The sequence below is a fragment of the Melopsittacus undulatus genome, chromosome 10 (genome assembly GCF_012275295.1).
Source record: "Melopsittacus undulatus isolate bMelUnd1 chromosome 10, bMelUnd1.mat.Z, whole genome shotgun sequence".
Taxonomy (NCBI): Eukaryota; Metazoa; Chordata; class Aves; order Psittaciformes; family Psittaculidae; genus Melopsittacus; species Melopsittacus undulatus.
The window spans coordinates 9,324,759-9,344,813 of NC_047536.1; positions in this window are offsets into that span (position 1 = coordinate 9,324,759).

The following is a 20,055-nucleotide window of genomic DNA, read 5'->3' on the forward strand; positions in this document are numbered from 1 at the left end:
GCGGCCGGTCCCCCGCAGCCCCTAGGGCTGGGAAGGGAACTTCGGGCGGAAGAGGGAAGCAGAGGGGGTGCCCGTGCCTGGAGCCAGCTGCCCGCACCGGCCGTCCTGCGGCACTGCCGTCTGGTTGTAAGACTTGATTTGAAAGAAAAGGAAGAAAAAAAATCCTTCTCCGAAGCAGCTATTGCACTGACTTTCTTGGAAACCCTCCACTCGCGCCCTCTTTTCTTTTTTTCCTCCTTTTTTTTTTTTTTTTTTTTTTTTTCCATGGGGGTTTGTATCCTGCGAGCTCCGGTTGGATTTGGGCCAAATCCATCACTTGGGGGGGGAGGGGCCGAGAAGGGAGTCGTGGTACCTGAGGGCGGCCCCGGCCGGGTGAACAGGGCCGAGGGCTGCCTTGCTTAACAATCTCCCCCCCCCCTCCGGCACCACGTGGGGAAAGCATCACTCCTGCAAAGAGCCCCCCCCCCCCGAGCAACCCCCCCAGCCGGCTCTGGCTGCTCCCTTTGTCCCATGACTGAAGCGGGGCGAGGGGACGGGGATACGGGCACGTAGGAAAATCTCGAGCAGGTGATGGGAAGTGTCCGTGCCGTCTTCCCTTGCCCTGCCGTAATGCACATCAGATGTTTCATCAGAACCCGCGGGTCCCGCCTCCCCCCGCAGCCCCGGGGCGCGCTGTGCAGTGGCGGGGGTCCCGCCGAGGGGAGGGGAAGCAGGGGGAGCCCAGCCAGGAATGTCTCCATCTGCTGCTGCCGCCCCGCTTCCTCACAGCTGTCAAAATGCACTTGAGGAAATCCACTCACACCTCCCCGAGCAAGGGTCTCCGCGGCGGGACGTGACACCGCGCCGCAGGACCATGGCTCCGCGTCTGCCCCCCCTCCCCTTCCCGCATCCCCCGAGACATCCCCGCCGGCCCCGCTCCTCGCCTCGGCTGGTTTAGTCCCAGGCCGGGCGGTTTGCTGGCTGGCTCTGAGCGGTGCAAAGTTTGTTTGTCATTCTTTAGGGTTTCACTTCGAAACATCTTTTTTTTTAAAGCTGAAATTCTTCGCGGTGGTGCCAAGCTCATGTGGAAATTCCCTTTTATCAATACGCTGAAGTGCAACTTGCAGCTTTCCTCTGAGGAACTGGCTGTGCCAGTGTGGATGGCTGCAAAGCCCCTGTGCCTGGGCTCTGCCCCTTTAGACAGCAGGGTTCTTAAAGGAATAGGTTTTTCTTCCTCATTTTTACTTCACACTGAGTGCCCCGTGGCCCTTCTTTTGTTCATGGTCTCTTACTATGATACTGCTGAAAAATTTTGCCATTCATTTGCTTTTGCTAGGTTTAACTAGCCTGACTTTAGCAAATCCCATCTCCAGTACTTTAAGATTAGGGCTGAATGAACTCAGGAGCATCATGGAAGGAGTATGGGCATGGGGATTTAAGGGACAGCAGTTTTTCTGTAGGAGGAGGTAACAACCAGTGTACTGTTTCTAACAAGCAAGTTTGTATTAAACACATATATTTCATTTTTTTTTTCTTGTGCCTCACAAATTGTGCTTCCTTTTAATGCCTTTTCCCTGCTGCTTTAGGTCTGATGTCCTCCTGCAGCCATTTCTCATCAATCTTGCTGCCTCTTCTTAAAGTTAGAATTTTTGGATAGGTTTTGCCCTTTTGACTTAAAGGAATTCCATGCATCCTCCATGTGCCAGACCCCGGGTTCCTCCCTCTGGTTCGCTTCTCAGGTCTCATCATTTCTCAGAGCATGTCCTTCAAACCGCACAACCCTGGATGCCCTAGTTCAGCTCATCCTCTCCTTCAGCCAATACTGTATTAATTGCTCCATCCAAGGTTATTTTCACATCTTTTCCTTACCAAAACCGTGCCTAAAATAGCACCCCCTCGTGTCACTGGTGGAGAAATCTGCCGGCTGTCAGCACGCTGGGCATTCCCCATCACTTCCTGCTCAGCAGGCATTGCTGGGTGGTGGGTGGACTCTGCTTGGTAGGATTTTTCCCCGCCTTTGTCCCTCGAGGTCACTCATCAGGGTGCTGCTGGGATTAGAGGATTTGATCCCACTCAGCCCTTCCTTAGCAAGGCAATGAGCTGTGCCTGCATTTTAAAGGTGAGTGCTGGCAGGGAAAATGCGCATGATACACAAGTCATGCTCTAGCAAATTTGGCATCTTTTGGAGCGTGGCGTAACTTGCTCCCTGGCAGCACAATTGAAGGCCAATCTGCTGCCAGGTAATTTTATAGAATAGTTACCAATTGCAGTGATTTAGAGGCTGGTTTCCAGGAGACTTGGGATGCCTGGATTCCTAGGCACTGCGCCTGCAGCTTTGCTCCAGCGGCAGGGAGCTTGCGTGGACACCAGCGCCTGATTGCAGGATGGCGTCTGGTTGCGAGGTGTTTGGTGACGTGTTTGAGGAGTAACACTCTGGAGAGGACCACAACTACTTCCAGCAGTTTTGAATGACTGTTGGCTTTTAGGAATACACTTTTGAGTTCCCTTTAGCTAACATACATAGGTTTTACTTTTCAAGAGGAATTCATAATTTGATTAAAACTTTGTATGACAAAGCAGTAGCATGACAAAGCAGTAACATGGGCATTTTGCAACTACCTTTAAAGGGGAAGCATTTAATTGTGTGGGGTTTTTAGGGAGATGAGCTACTCTCATGATTATTAACAGGGCTGTGTCCCTGCAAGGCCATTGCAGGCAGGTAAAGGCTGAGGAATGCTATGCAAGAGACTCCAGCGCACAGGAAGAGAACGAGCACTCCCAGTTATGAAGGACGGAGAGGCTGATGACTCCAAAGGGAAGAGGATGCTGTGGGGAAGGTGTGCTGAGGTCTGGTGTTTATCTGTGACTAAACACATTTCACAGTAGAGTTGGAGTAAGCTGTGCTGTGCAGCCACACAGCACAATGGGATTTCATCAGCCTTGAGAAAATAAGCAAGGCAGGGGAATTTACTGTTGCCTCTTCTGCTGCGTAATTTCCCCACCTCAGGGCTTAGTGCAAGGTGCTGACTTGCAAATGACACATCATTACGAAGCCAGCCCAGAGCTGCAAAGCATTGCTGGGAAAGTGGTCGGGAGAGCAGAGGAAGCTGCCTCTTGGACTTAGTTCCTTCTGGTGTGGGACTTGCTCTGGGAACGTGTTTTAATTCCCACAAGTTGGTTTTCGGATGGTGCGAATAAAGCTGCTGACAGTGACTGAAATGGGATTTGACACTGGAGAACCTGTTAGGCTCAGTAAATGTAGGTCTGCTGGGAAGCTTCAAAGGGTTGTATTTTAAGCCACTTTCCCCCCATCATCGTTGATTTAGTATTTTGGAATCTCTGGTAACTGTAGTTTTTATGGTGAATGAGCAGAAGTTGACAATAAAGCCACCAAGAATGAAATGTGAGAAAAGTCAGAGCTAATCATATTTAAAACTATACAGCCATGTTTTTTTTCCTTATTGTTTGTATAAAAATCAGGTATTTGAGAAATGGGTTTCAATGACTTATGCACCACGTTTAAAGATGATCTGGCTTCTTTGATAAAATATGAACTATTTGAAAGATTTATAAGTGTCAGAAATCCTGCCAAACATTTTCATATTTAGAGCAGCAGGAAACCACTCTGTGGTATTTTTAAAACAGGTGTTTAGTCAAGTAATCAGTTACTTTTTGTGTGGAATAAGAAAATCTGGTGCAACTGTATTGGACTTGACTAAAAGACAGGTATGTAATTTGTGAGCAAAAGAGACTGGAATGTACACATTGTACCTGGGGAGGTGTCTTGAGAAAGACAACTCCTTGAGACAAAAAGCCAAACCAACAGACACATGCTAGCTTGCATGCCAGAGTTGTTTATTCCTCAGTTAATCAGCTGTGTAATGAGTGTCCAGAAACAATCCCTTCTGCCCAGGTAGTTTAAGTTTCAAACTTTGTAAGCTTTGCGGCCTTCATAAAATGGATTACATGGAAGTTGGATGAAAAACACATGTTTCTGAGAACATTTTGGTTCAAATAATAATAAAAAACCAAAAAGTGGCAATGTCAGTGCCAACAATTTACTAGAGAATATCTGAACCAGATGCCTCTAAACTATAATTCCAAGCAATTTGCCAGAATTATGTATTTGCTTTATTCTTTAAGTCAAACTAAAGATATGCATGGTTCTTATTACTTGTGGATATAAACAAAAATGTGATGTGATTACAACTAATATAAGGCAGATAATGCCAAACAGTCATGATTTCTGTGTCTACTGCACTAGCTAAAGCAAAATGGAAGCTCTGCTGTCAATTATGTGCAAGAGGGTTGTCAAAATGTGGCTGTTCAGATTGAGACATATCAGACTGCAATCTGCTTAGTCATCAGATAAGAGCATTGGCTAAAACATCTATTTCTCCCCTTTTCTCACATCAGTGCATTCCCTCTCACCCTGAGAGAATGGGAAAGAGATCTGCAAAACATGCTGAGTTACATTCTCTGCTAAAACAGTGCACAGAAGGGACTCTTGGTAGGAGATACTTGTAGGCAATCTCTGACTTGCCAGTTCTTATTCAGATGAGCTGCTATGTGATGTTTGAAAAGACAGGCATTGACATCAAAATTGCCATCTTGAAAGGACAGAGTGAGTTTTAGCAGGAGTTTTATGACATTACATGTCACTCAGGTTATAAAGGGTTCTAGCTGGCACTCCCACAAGCTGAAACAATCTTTACCTACTGTCAAGAGGCTCTCAGAAGAACTCAAATAATTGCCTTGAGTGAAGTGGCTACCTCAGTCAGCTGCGGCTTGATGCAGAGAGGTGCTGAACATCCTGTAACACCCATATTCCCAGGTCAGACTCCAAATCAGCAGGGAGAAAAATACAGCAGAAACCAGAGAAAAGAGTTTCAAGAAGCTTTGATTTAGAGAATTTTAGAGCAAAGTCACCAAAACCAAATCCCCCTGTGTGTTACAAAGAATCTGCAAAAGATTTGCAGTGGAGTCTCTGGTTTCATCCAAACAATGGCCTGCTGGGACACAGTCAGTTCCGTCTCCCATCCAAAGGCTGTTGTGTCAGAGCCTGCTTGGAGGAGTATGGAAACTCATCACAGCTTTTCTGAAGAAATTGTGTTTGATTTTGGGAAAAATATGTTTTTTTATAAAGCAATAAGGAGTTACCTGGGTCTCTTATCTGAAGATCACCTGATATATAAAGTGTCCTCTTTTATTTATGTGATTCAAGGTTAACATGTGCTTCATTCCAGGTAGGATCAAACCTGGAGATGAGCTGGGTTCCACCTGCAATGCAAGATGTCTTTGTGCTTTTGAACCACCAAATCCTGAAGCAACAGCTCTAGGAGAGATGAGAATCACCACTACGATATTAATGCCAAAGCCCAGTGTGAATAATTAAATGTCATGGCTGACATGTTTGTCAGATACACACAGTTTATATGTGTTTATGGTGCAGTTACATGAGGCAGAAGTTAAAGATGGGTGAGATTTGCTACTCCCAGGGTGTCCTTCTCCTTTGCGGTACCAGATTCCTCCGATGTTCTGGTTCCCTGGTTCCTCCTCCACCTCACCTCCTGAAGGAGCCACAAGTGATACTTGCAGTCAAAGTGGACTCAACATTCCTGGCCTTACAATTCATACTTACCCTACCAGCTTGTGGCCAGGCCAAAAACCTAGAAAACTATATCCCATCGTGCTAGGACTATCAGAAACCCAGGTCAGGTAACGGGATTGTAATTCTATGGGGCTCGCCAAGAAGGAAATGTGCCAGTGTAATTATAGTGGTAATTATAGCACTGTAGTCACCACCCACAAAGTACGACTCTCTGCAGAGTACAGTGATTCCAGAATCAGAGTTCAAACAATATAATGCTCTTAAATTGCCTGTCCTGGCCCTCAGTTGGACTGATCTCAGATTGAAAATGAATCTGTCTCTCCTGTGAATGGCCATGTGGACACCAGCAAACACAAACCAAAAGGATGGTTTGCCTGCCTCTCCTATGCTTTCTCTCCACTGATTCACTTCAGGCAACAGGTGATGCTGAGATTAAGGGTCTGATTTTGTTTTCATGTTGGACCCAACAAATCCAATGCAGAGCGTGCCAGAGCAATGAGACAGAAATCGCATCTACAGTCTCATCAGAGTCTCTCATTGACTTTTCATGCCCACATTTCACTTTGTAAGTACATATGGTCTCACCACTGCTTTGGGGCTTCTCAGTGCAGATATGACAAGAGCTAACCCATAGGTCTCATGGCATGGATCTTTCATTTCATTTGCATGGGATCTAGGTGGATGTTCTGACACAGCACAGCCCATAAATCATGTTGGCTTAGAGAGACTTGCATTTGTGACATACATGACAGAGTTTATGGGTTTGTATTCTTCCTGTGGAATAACGAGTACTGTGAATTTAAGTTCACATAAACCCCCCACCTTTTCAGTGAATAGTTAATTGTCAATCCCAAAGAGTTGTGACTAAAAAGATTCCTCAGATCTTAAGAGTCATGAACATGACTTGCAGCCAGCATGTAGAAAAGCCAAGGCTCAATGTAGCAAGCAGAGCCTTGGTCCTGCTGCTTTGTGGGCATTGGATGAGCAGTTACCAGTACTGGAATAGGCAATTTTTAAAATACAAATTAAAGTCCTGCCGCTGTCACAGGGTCTATTGATTCCACTAGGACCACCTGGATGCAGGAACCTGCCTCAGCCTCTCCTTTTGCAGGGTTGATCCTAGCAGCTATTTTCAAATCAACTTTATTAATACCTTTAATTACTATTTATCACAAATAGCTTGTGGTTTGCCACTGTGATGGGCATGTTGCCTGTATCACCCCATCTGTATTTGTTCTGAGCATCATTTAATGTGTTTTTATTACAATAGATTTTTGCTTGTGGTAGCCTTTGATTTTGCAATGCTGTGGTGACGGGAGCGCTGTCCTGTTGTTTATACATTGCCATGTGCTTGCTCCAGGGACATTGTGCACAGTGTATCCACAAGCATGCACGCCTGCTTTCAGTGGGATCTGACGCCAATGAAAACACATTCTTCGAAGAGATAGGTTATTACTTAAGACTTTGTTACAGCAGGACCAATAGACTATTTAAACCAGTTTAGTATTCATAATAATACGTGGTTCGGAGCTGAATAAAAGGCTATAATTCTTTTGAGGGGTTCCGCTGACATATAATAAACCACGAGAGCTCAGCTAGTCAGCAGAAAGCAAAGACTGGATTATAGCTGGGCTCATCAGCATGGGACTGTACATGGTAGTTTCTTATGTCTGCAAAGGGATTATTTCTGAAGAATTTTTTTCTCCTTATTCTAAATGACTTTAAATCTATAACCCAAAATGGAAGAATTGCTGGATGCTGCTTTCTGTGAGAAAAACCCTCAGAGATAATATTTGCCATCTTCTCTGTCCTAGTTTGATCAGATTTTATTCTGGAAATGTGTCCATGAATGCAGTCCAATTCTTCCATTCTTTCACCTGTCCAACTATAAACAAACTTGGTGCTGCTATACTGCACAACTAAATCTGCACGGATGTCTCCCTGTGATGTCATTCAGATGGCTCTTCTCCTACCTGCTTAGGAGTTCTGTCTCTCTGCGGACCAAGATTGGACTCTATATTTATTTAAATGCATTCTGTGTATGATGTTGTGTGAGTTCTTTCCTGGGGCTATTTCAGCTACACCCATTTTCATAGGCAGGAGTGGGTCCCATGTGCCAAATATGCTTTGATTTTTGGTTGAGGTCATATTGCATTTAGAAGTAGTTCGGGACAATTTCAAAATAGAGATGTGTTTATATAAATATTTATATTTATTTTTTTGATAGCCTCAGGAAACCAAGTCAATGACTGAGGAAATAAATAAGCATGGAAAAAATCATAAGGGTATTGTTTTTGAGTAGATTATAAGCAGATAATAACAAGCAGAATGAGTAAATTGGAGAGGCAGAATTGACATGATGGATAGTAGCTTTAATACCATGTACTGAACTTTCAGTACATCTTGTTTTAGGATTCATATTTCTTGAAAATCCACAGGAATAAATTAGATTCTGGGTAAGTGGTTCAGAGCTGACTGGAGGGTGGAATGTGCAGAATGAGACCACAGGCAGGGTGTCCATGGTCTTCTGCTGCCTCCTGGGACTAATCTCTGCCTTTTCAAATCTCTGTGTTCAGTGAAGTTTTTATTCTGATAATTGATGGCACATTGGCTGAGGTAAATGCTGGCTATGTTTTTTGTGTCTTCTTTCACCAGCAGCTTTGCTGGGTGCCCTGAGAGTGTCTGCTGAGCTTCATCTGTGTGTATTGTATTATGTCCCCAGCAGGAAGGTTGGGATTGGTCCTTTCCAGTCTCCTGTGACACATGAGGTGTTTCGTCCCAAGTGGAAAATGGGCTGTCTCTGACTCAGATATGTAGTGGCCATAGAGCAGATCTCATTTTAGGGGTGCAGAGCACTGGCAGCCTGGAGGAGAATGCAGCTGCTGGTGGTGTAGTGTGGCTCTGTGTCAACCTCTCTCACCATTGGATTGGGGAATATGATGGAGAATGGGCACAGCAGTCTCAACACTGACTGCCCAGCTGCCAGAGTCTTTTTGGGAAACTGCAGGTCACAGACTTGAAACTGGTATAAATTGTACTGAAGCCAACCTTGGCTTGGATGGGACTAGGATTAGATTGCCAGAAGGTTTTTCAATAACAGCAACCATCCTAACTAGTGACATAGTAATAATAATTTATATGATTTATGGGAACACTGTAGGTAATGATTCCAGCATATACAAGCAGGACTGAACTTTTTAGTCTTCTGAATAGAGGCAGCCGTGTAATACACACAGGACCTTAGTTCTCCTATGGCACTGCCTGTGGCTGGAGGAGCTGTTTACATCCATCATTTCAACTGGTCCCATTAGGAGTCTTTGAAAGCAGCAAAGAAATTTCACCAGTGTTGAAACTAGGAGACCAGGTAGCCTGCTCTCTATGTTACCTTTTCATGTTCCTCTGACAACTTGAGTAGTATGGTCAGGCATGGGGATGTTGTTTGTATTTGAGTCTAGATTATCAGTGAGTATAGAGCTTGTATTGTCTTGGCTGGGCCCATCATTGTGGGCAGACTGTCTGACTACAGTGGGTTGAGTCCTGAGATCATACCAGCAATTCTTCTTCCACAACCAGTCTCCCATTATAGGCTGCTGGAACACACTGGGGTATTTCCAAATTCTTTTCTGCATCTGTCTGGGAGGGTTATGGAGTTCCCTCAGCCTTTCTTTCAATGAACGTGTGTGGCAGGCTGGATGTGCTAAGCAGGCCAAAATCTTTCATTTTTCATTTGCAAAAAAATTAGGCTGTTTGGTTCCTTCATTGCTGGGTAAGATTTATTAGGTATGGAAACCAGAGTGTATCCCCACCAGAGCACTCTTTACACTGTACAATCCAGGGTGCCCTTGGAAGTATATGGGTATATATGTCTGTATATACTGTGTGTGTATACATTCCTTACCATGTGCCTGGAAAGCAGCATTCAGTGCAGATGTCCTCAGCTGCCTAAGGAGCAGTGAGAATAGATTCAAGCTGGTGTTGTGACAGTGTTACACAATAACGAGTCAGGGAGCCTGAATTGTATTTTGTGCATCAACAGACCTAACAAAAGAGAGTCAGACTTGGGAGGCTCAGTGCAGCTGGTTTGTGTGTGTTATCCACCCTGCAGAAACCAGGGGGAGTAGAGAGAACAGCACATCCCAGGGAACTCCAAGCTTACTCCTGGGCTTCACATCTAACATCTTGCAGTTTAGTGGAATACTGATTTTGCTATCAAAACCTTTATAGATTCATCAGGTGACCCAATCACTGCTTGTCAATCATCTCAACTGGTTTATATGCAGATCAACAGCATCTTGAAGGTATTTTGAAGGATGTGGGATGGATTAGTGATTTGAGATCAGTTTGATTTTGAAGTCCTGTGAATTCAGGTGATGGAGAAGGGATTGGTTTTAGGTAATTTTAACTGTCTAAAATGTATTGAGTTTTCCAGTTAAAAATCTTTATTAATTAGCTGACAGAATAGTTCCGTGCCTCTTCTGTGAAGTTTTGAGCAAACCTGTACAATTTGTTGAGCTTACAAACAGTTCCATCCCTTTAGTGTGCCAAAACATGTCTCCTGAAATAATTAGATGATTAAACATCCGACCAGGAAGATATTTTTGATGTCTAGTCCATGCAAATTTACACTTTATCTCATTAAAGTGATTTGGAGTCCATTGCTCTCTTACCAAAAATTCCCTCTGTGTTTTAAGGACACAAACAACGTAATATAAATGAAAATGTTGTCACTTCTCAAATCTTTGATTAAATTGTGTGTCATTCTCTGACACATCTCTTGAACATTTATGGGTTTAAATGACATTCAATAGACAAGGGTTTTGCCTTGATGTTTGAGTACTGTTTTAGTCTGATGGCACCATACCTAAACTACAAACATTTCACTTGGTGTTTTATCACGGGTGTCTGCTACATGGGGATAACAGTAGTTTTGTTTGTAAATGAAAGTTTCATTAGGCAATGCACATGCCTAAGTATCTCTTGGCATTTCTTACAGCTACAATTGAGCCTGCTGAGGGGAACTTAGATAGTTGCCCTTGGCTGTACTCCAGGATGTGATTTTGTTTCTCTTTTATCACCATCTGACCGATGGTAATAGACCTTCTGTCTACCAGAGAGCTCTTAGAGAGCTCACTCTGATTTAAGCACAGTCTGATTTTGGATGAGCGCTAGGTCCTAACTTCTACATTTCTGGAGAAGGGACTAGGGTGTCATGAGAGCAGCTCTTCTTGTTACGCCCTTTCTGTTCCTTCTGCTGTCATGTCTGCCAGCCTTTAACTCACTGAGCTATTTCAGAGCCAACCTCTTCTCTTGTGACACCAGGTACATTGAACTCTGTCCCTATGACGTGACTTTCCACCAGACGCTCCTGCTACTTGTTCTCCTGCAGAATATGGTCTTTGGACCAACATGAGCTGGCAGAATATGGTCTTTGGTCTAGCATGAACTGGTCCAGAAGCTGATTGCCACCAGTCAGTAGAAACAGAATCATAGAATCATAGAATAGTTAGGGTTGGAAACGACCTTAAGATCATGTAGTTCCAGCCCCCTTCCCATGGGCAGGGACACCTCACACTAAACCATATCACCCAAGGCTTCATCCAACCTGGCCTTGAACACTGCCAGGGATGGAGCATTCACAACCTCCCTGGGCAACCCTTTCCAGTGCCTCACCACCCTAACAATAAAGAATTCTTTCTTATATCCAATCTAAACTTCCCCTGTTTAAGTTTTAACCCATTACCCCTTGTCCTATCGCTATAGTCCCTAATGAAGAATCCCTCCTCAGCATCTTTATAGGCCTCCTTCAGATACTGGAAGTGTGCTCTGAGGTCTCCATGAAGCCTTCTCTTCTCCAGGCTGAACAGCCCCAACTTTCTCAGGCTGTCTTCATATGGGAGGTGCTCCAGTCCCCTGATCATCCTCATGGCCTCCTCTGGACTTGTTCCAACAATTCCATGTCTTTTTTATGTTGAGGACACCAGAACTGTACACAGTAAAAAAATGGCACAAGCACATGGACAGTTCTTTCTAATGAACAGAGTTTCATGACCAGGCTTCACCGCAGTTTTGCTCAGAGTGCACATGGGGAGTAGTTCATCATGTCACCCTGGAGGAACAGTGGGGAAACCACGAATTGTCTCCAGAGTCAGCACTTGTTCTTATTCCCATCCAGTAGGCATGTCTGAAAAATGTCTAGGAGCAAATGTATTAGCACAGTTAACAGACAGATGAACTTAGTCCAAAACAGCATCTTACTCAGTTAATTAGCTGCTCTTCACAGTCATAAAACAACAGGTAGATGAAGGTCACTCAAAACCCACAGCATTAGAGATAATGATCATTTTATTAAACATCCACCCTTATATAGACATGAACTTCGCTAAGCTGGATTTCTCCTAATGTAGCTGATGATTACAATTTATTTACTGCTGGCACTTCTCAGGTACTTCAGCCATGCACGTTTTCCATGGGTCAGGGTCATTTCCGATCAGCAACGTGGCTTTCAAGGTGCCAATGTCATACCTCCAATGGCAGCCCAGTGGCCAACGTTTTGCCTGGGCCTTGGGAAGAGTTTCCGATGGTGACTTTGCTGCTTCAGCAACTTCTAGTTTTCCCTGATGCGGTTTCTCTGTACTTGGGCAATCCTGTCACTGGTGACCTTTGCCTCTACGCTGCCTAGAAATGTCATCTGGCCTCAAACCCACGTGGGAAACAGACGGTCTCCTCCGAGCTGTGGGACACCTACCACAAGCTTGCACTTGGGCCTCCTCCAATTTTTAGCCAGTTCACTAATGATCCTTTTTGGAAGGGCTTTATTCTACACAGATGATAGGAATGGAAATTACATACAGATGGGATTTAACAGCTGGTGCTTTAGCAAGACCCCTATTGCTGCTTCCCTGGGGAAATCTGTCTGAGTTAGGTTCATTCCTTACCTTCTTTTTCTTCACCAATATAGATTTTGAAGTTCTTTCTTTCAGTTGTTTATGACTTGATTTTCAAAAAAGCTTTTTAAATGGATCCCTTATAAGAACAGGCATCTTTTCCCATTACGACTTTTGCATTCAGCCCACAAAAGCTGCTTCCCAAATCCATCACTGGACTGAAGTGCTCCATCAGGACCTACCAACGCAGTCTCCTCATTGCACGTTATGTGCCAGGTCCATCTCCTCCCTCTCTCTGGCATTTCAAAAGGTTTTCATTGTAGCTGTCTGCAAAGCCAGAGTCAATGCAGCAAACAGAGAAAAAAAATAGTTTTGTAAGAGCAATTGCCAAAGCATTTTGGTATAACCACCTAAAATCCTTCACAAATGCTGCAGTGGCTTCTCAGCAGCCCTCCAGTCCACACAGCCCCCCATCTGATGTGCTTTTGCTCATCATCTGCACCCTACTGCACGTCTTCACCACTAGAATAATTTTTTCCTAGCTGAAAGCCTTTGCCAGCTGTGCTAATACTTGCTTATAAACTTGGTTACAGGGATTTCACAATTCCAGCAGGCAGAACTTTACTCTTAGCCCCTGCTTAAAGTGCAGGCTGAAATCTTGAACTTGGTCCTTTCTGAGAAGTAATTTCTTTCCCTTTGCAGGCACACTGCAGTGAATGTTCATTGCTCATTATCCCATGTAAACCAGGCAGTTTTCTACGAATTTCAGCTAAAAAAAATGATATGTTGTGTTCTTTGCAGTGAAATAAAAAGATGTCCCTCACAGCACATTTCCACCTTATTAAAAGAGATTATTTTTGTGGTGACAGATTTTGGGGTTAAGGGTATTATATTGGGCAAAGTTTGATAATGAATGCTGGTGTTATGTGGCTGATCCTGGTGGTTCATCACCAACTAAGTAGCCATTTACCTGCTTATCATCTTTTTCAAGCATTTTCCTTTGAAGGCTCTGAGATAGGAGACTGGAAACCTCCTTTAGTTAGTCTTGCACAGGGTGTGTTCTCAGGGCAACTTAATCAAGTGCTGTTGAAGCACTAGATTAGGCCAAAAACTAAGATTTCTGTCAGAAACAAATGCAAGACAGCAAACATCTGCTGAGGAAAGCATGTTGGAGAAAGGAAGCATGTTCCTGCTTCCTACACCCACTGTTAGGATGGTCCCCTGAAGTCCGGCTAGTGCAGAAGAGGATGTGCCACAGCCTCCCTGGCTGCGGGGCTGACTCTGGTGCAGCATCTATGGGAACACACAGCAACAGGGAGCACAAACTGAGCTGCTGAACTGATGCTCCACCTGCACAGCTCCTGCCTCTGCAAGCTCTTAGGTGGAGAGATGGAGAGCAACAAACTCCCTGCTGGGCTGCTCATGCAGCAGCTTTGTCCCTGCAGCTGAGGCTGGCTGCTGCAGATCTGCTAAAATATGAAATCAAGGATAGCAGCAAGTTTGGGTGGCGTTAGGGATGGGGAAGAGTAGAGAAGAAGGAAGAGAGAGGCTTCATTTAAACCTCACTGGCACCTGTTATCTGTTCTGTCTGTGCTTCTTCAGCCTTGGGCTAATGTCTCTCCATATTAATAGGAAAAAATACAAATTTTATTCTGCCATTGAAGCCCAGTCTTTACAAAAAGGGACAATTATCTTGGATTCAGACTCTTACTTATGTCTCTGTGAGCATATTTCCAGGATCAGGTTCTCCTTCCCTCCCATTGATTTGGATCTTCAACCCAGCAGGAATCAGAGCCATAATGATTAATATAGTCCTTCCTCTCTTTCATTATTTTTAAGCTTTTTATTTTAAACTGGGAGTTCTGGTATTTCTGTGCATGATTTGCACAAGGATTTTGTTGTTTTAAGCTTGGTTTATCAGTTGAGATAGTGTTTATTGCTGTGTTAGTATTGTGACTGTAAAGGAACAGTATGTTTTCATTTGCTATGTTCCTTTCCTGAGCAGATCAATCCCAATGAACTCTTACTCAGCAAAGGATGTGAGTTGTACCAAACATTTGCTCAGAAAATACATTCCGTGGTTAGGTATACTGGCATGTTTGCTGATATGACCACGCTCCAATAGTACATGGTCAGAGCTGGCATGTGATTTATGGTACTGAGGTTGATTGTAAAGCAAGGGTTTGTTGCTTTGTTTAAGAAAGCATTGGGCAAACACCAAATCACACTTAAAAAGTACATGAAATTTGAGAAGGAGAGAGAAAAATGATTTAGATTTCAGTTCTGTGAACCTTGACAATGCCCTTTTGAGTGCCCTGTGCCAAAAAAACAAACCCCGGTGATTCTCAGGCTGTTTAAAAGAAGCAGGAGAAAGAGAGCCAGTCCTCCATGAGGCTCTGCCAAAGCCTCAAGTAGAGGCAGACGCTGATGTCAGAAGAAAGCTGCTGTGATTGTCTTGTTTCCTATGAGATTGACAATATGTGTGACACCATCCCTGTGCCCAGTACAACTCTGTTGGAGTTTTCCATTGGCTTTGGTGAGAATTGGCTCAAATCTGACATATGTCTAATGTGTTAATGTGTTAACTGTGTCAAAAACTTTACAACACCATTGACTATTGTACAGCTGATGATCTATTGGATGATAACTGTATCTGAATAGGACAGACAACCACAGGAATTTCCCTCAGTGTCTGTTGCATTGTTATTAAAGACAGAACTATCCTATGGCTCTGACAGTGCGATTCCAGCATCACAACAGCAGATATTCCAGGCAGTTAACTTTTGAGATGATGCTTAATCACCAAACTAATGAAGTGTTGTTAGACTGAACTGAAGACAGTTTGCCCTTGACAGGATGGTTATTATTTTTAAGGATGACATAATTTCATTATTTTTGGTCAAGGATTAAAAACAAGTCTCTGGTTTGTGTCCAAGCCATAGATAAAGAATATCATAGCAGAAAGTATGGGAGGAAAGCCCTACATGCCCTCCCTGACATTCCTATCATCAAGGGGTTTATTGTTAAGAATTGTGTGTGTGCAACTGCATGACTGAAGCACTTAATTTGCAGTTGTAGTGTTTAATGGCTATTAAATAATGCATCTGTACAACAGTTACATCTGCAGGGCAGGTCTGTCATACCATTCTAGAACATTATTAGGATAGTCCCCCTAAGTCCAAAATGAAGCAATACTTCACCCTTCAGTTTTGTTGATCAAGCCTGACATCTGTGCCTTTTCCTTTCTCAGTGTAAAGAAAGGCATGTGCTTTTTGATGAACTTTCTCTGCCCACAGGTTTGGTTCTGTAAAGGTAGAGCCTTTGTGCTTGCAACAGCTACAGTCTTCTAAAGCCCTTGTAGCAAGCATGGCTGAACCCCGAGATCCTTTCTTAGGGTTGACTCTGCTTCTTGGTCACATTGACTAAATGGGAGATTTGCTTGAGGAAGAGGGTGAAACTTGGGATTTCAAGGTGCAGTATGTTCTGTGAAAGGACATTCACCCATAACCTATATTGCCTTCACTTGGCAGTATTGTTTTATCTTGTATATCTGACACTCTCACTGCTTACGTAAGAAAATCGTTTGTACTGTCAACAGCTCTGTTTAACCTTTAATAGTAAAATTAGTAACTAAACCCAAGAGGCCAAGTCCTGAGGCCCATATTTGGGTAAGGTTTCTATTAAAGTCAATGGTAATTTTACCAGGGACAGGTCTGGAAAAGCCCTGAATTTTTACTCAGAATTTACCCCAGCAAGCTTTTCAGTAGCCTCAGTTTCTGCTCTACAAAGAGCAACTAGGACTACAGTGAGTGGCAGAGAGAGGAACTGTTAGAGGAACCTTTCTGTATTTTCCATTTAATGACTTTATTGGATGAGACATCTGATGATACCAGGTTTTTCTAATTCTCATTTTTATAAGCTATCTAATGCGCAGAAACGTCAGTTCTGGGCATATGTTCTTGTCCCTGGAGTCTTGTTCAGACATTAGAGAAACATTTGTAACTCAAAAGATAAACACTTCTGCTGGAGTTCAGGGACGGAAATTGTTTTCATCGCAGCAGGTGTTGCCTATTAGTTCTACTAGAACTAAAACCCTAAGCTGGGCTTTAAGTGAGATGCATAATCAAGCTCTTACATCATTGTGAGATGTACCGTACTTGAACCTTTTGCTTGCTGAGACTGTATTTCCTCCAAGAAACATCCTGTTTTGCAATCTCCCAAATTCCCCATGTGCCATACAACATTAGGGATTTCATCACCTCCTGGGCACACAAGCTATGCTTTCTGCAGAAGACCCAAAGGGAGGGAAAGACAGAGAGCCAGACAAGTCAGAGGTTTCCATAGTTCCTGGTGGGAACCATGTGAATATTTCTATTCTAACCCCCCCCACTCCCCCTGGCTTTCACTTCATGCTGTTTCCATTCTAGACCTGAGTCTGTCTAGCAGGCTGCTGATTGCATCATGTAGAGGAAGGGATCATACTGTCTTCAGTCCTGTTCAGTTGTTTCAGGTCCCATCTTGCTTTTAATGGCCTTGGCTGCTTTATTTTTGTCCTTTGCCTTGCTGTCATAGGTGTAGTGGACAAAATAGGCTGGTAAAAGATATCACTGTTTGTAGAGTCAGTTCTTCATCTCTAGCTTTCATCAAGGTTTACTGCTAAAGGAAGCAAATTTATTTGCAACTTATATCTTTATATTTAAGAACATAATATATTTCTTAGCAGTTTTTTCACTTTAAGCCTTTGCCGCAAGTCTTTACTTATTTCTTTTGAACCTAGTTTGACTCACCTGAATTCATTGGGGATCGTTAGTCTGGGTTTATAAATTGGTTTGCCAGAGCTCAGTAAGAGCTTGCAGCCTCTGATTGCCCTGGGTAGCTTCACCTGGGTTATCACTCAGGTGTTCTGTGCCTACTGCTTCTGACCTGTATTTAGGCTTAGTCTCTGGTGTTATGGAGCTGCTGTTCTTGGTCTTATGCCTTGTGTTGGGCTTGTTTGGTGCTCTGCATTGTGGCTGATCTTGGTTGTGACCATGGGAGCTGCTCACCTCCTGCTAGGTACTGGGGGGCTATATCTCTAGCTGGGGCGCTGCTCTCCTCTCATCCTTGGTCCTGCTTCTCTGTCCTTTGCAGCACATCTTGGTCTGTCTTCTTCCTGGCAGGATTTAACCTTCAGTTACTGCAACCACTTTCTAGAGTGATTTGCCCTGAGGACTGCTCACTTGTTCTCTTTTGTACAGTTGACCCAGGTCAGGGTTTAAAACCTGTTTATAGCCCGGCTGTTTTGTCAGGGGTTGTACCACAACTGCAGTGCTCACTGTTTAGCAACAGTATTCCATTTTTCTACATTTTAAAGTCAACTGTATTTAAAATATAGAGGAAAATGAGCTGGATTTTTTTTTAAGAATTTTTGGCTTTTTGGTGTGTTTGTTTTCTCTTTATAGCAAAAGAAAGGTATGATAGTTACAGCCACTAATTCATTGGATTAATCACTGCTTAGTCACTTATGAAACGGCAGTTAAAATGGCACTGACTCTGAAGAGTGCCAGACAAAGCTAGAAAGAAAAGATTGCCCATAAAGTTTCTTGGTAAAACTCATCAGGGCTTGAATCATCTTTTAAAGCTAAAGTGCCTTATTAATGTGTATCCAGCAGATATCGAGGGGTAGAGAGAAGCAGAGAAAGAAAAGTCTTAGCATGCTTATCTTATGCGAATGTTCTTTCAGTGTTACAGCAAATCGTCCTGTGCTGCAGGACGAAGCGCACATAGGAGAGAGCTGCAGCCCGGAGCAGCACTTTTTCCTCATCCCACTAGAGGGTGGGTGCAGTTTGGACAAGTGAGGCTTTGGCTGGCTGAACTCTGCCTGGCTTGGCAAGGGGCGCAGTGGGAGTGCGAGCTTTAATTTATCACCTAACCAGGGTGGCGGGGCTGCCAGAATTGGCAGTTAGTACTTCAGAAAATATTTAGCTTGGGGATGGATGCAAGTGTTTCCCCTCTATAATTCATGCTCTATAGTCAGAAGATGCTATAAGTATTAATAATATATAAATCGAGTGAGCCAAATGCTTTTGGTTTTAGTAGCTTGAAACAAAAGTGTCTGTGCTTTTTTTCTAATTGATTTATAAGTTCCTCATGTGGTATGCTCTCTCAGGCTCACTGGCACAGTGTTTAAAAAGTGCTTGTTTCAAAGATGGGAAAAATAGAAGAAATAATAGAACAGATTGTATTTTCTTTTGATTTAATATTTGCAAGATCAATCATTCTGTGACCAAACAAGACAGACAAATAAAACAGTACCCTGATCATAATCTCCCCTTTAGCAATGAAACACAGCTTGTACTTTAGATATCGGTGGTTTAGAGAGAATATGATTCATTGTATAGCTGTCAGTACCATTGGAACCAGCTTCCCTGAACTTTAGTTCAGATACAACAGGCCAAAACATATTGTCTCATTTTTTTAATTTAATGTTTGTATTTTTCACATGTTCTATTGGTTTGTTTGTAGGCGCAGAGAATGCAGTCTTGGTTTAGGGTAGAGGTGGAGCTAAATATTTTTGTAGCTGAACTATATAAAGCTTGCCTGAGAAGGTGGAATAAAGGTAGAAAATAATAAAAGTGTACAAAGTTTGGGGAGAGAGAATCTGTCTAAAAAGAGATTGAATAGACCAACATTAATCTGATGTTGAATAAAGCAAAGAAATGCATTAGAGCTCTGCAACAGGGAAAGGTTCAAGAGAGAATGCTGTGAGATTACTTCTTCCTCTATTAGAACAGACATTAACATGAGTAATAATCACCATGTTGCTTTTTTGACACAAAGTTGAATTAATTTGTAAAGTCCAGTTTATTGATAAGTCAGAGCTTTGATCTTAAGAAGAGGATGTGCAGTTATATTAAGCTGAAATAAAAAGGAAGAGAAAAGAAGAAAGGACAATCATCTTTGTCAGGTGCTGTCATGAAGAAATATGTCAGTCTTTCATATCTGTGGTAACACAGTATAATATTGCACAGTTGTGTATAACAGTAATGGAGTCTTGCCCTGGGTCAAAGGCAAAATACTGCACAGATGACCCAGGTGCTTTGCAGGCTTCATATATCCATTTCTAATCTCCTGTTAAAGCATCAGTGTTTGCCTCTGCAAAGAGAAGATGGATCACTGAGCCTGTTCTGGTGTGATAGTTCCTATGTTTTGTTCCATAGAAAGGGTTGTGATCAACAAAAGCATTGCCAACCTAGGTCACTTGCCAGTTTATGAGCAATGGGATTGCTTTGTTGGTTTATGCAGCCCTGGTTGTTTTTGCTGTTATTGAAATGTGACATTGGCTGACAGCTCTGTGGGATCTCACATATGGAGACTTTGCTCCACAGGGATGGGAGAAACTGGACAAATTATAGCGGGTTTTCACATATGGGGCCAATTCATGCCTGATGAACCCCTGTGGAAGCTGTTGGCGCTACACCAGCCAAGAGGTTGACCTGTCATATCCACTGACTCATTGTGGTGCTGTTTGTCATGATTAAAGCACTTGAAATTTTCCTCCTAATGGGGGACCCTGCTGAGTTTCAGCATGTACTGCTCTGC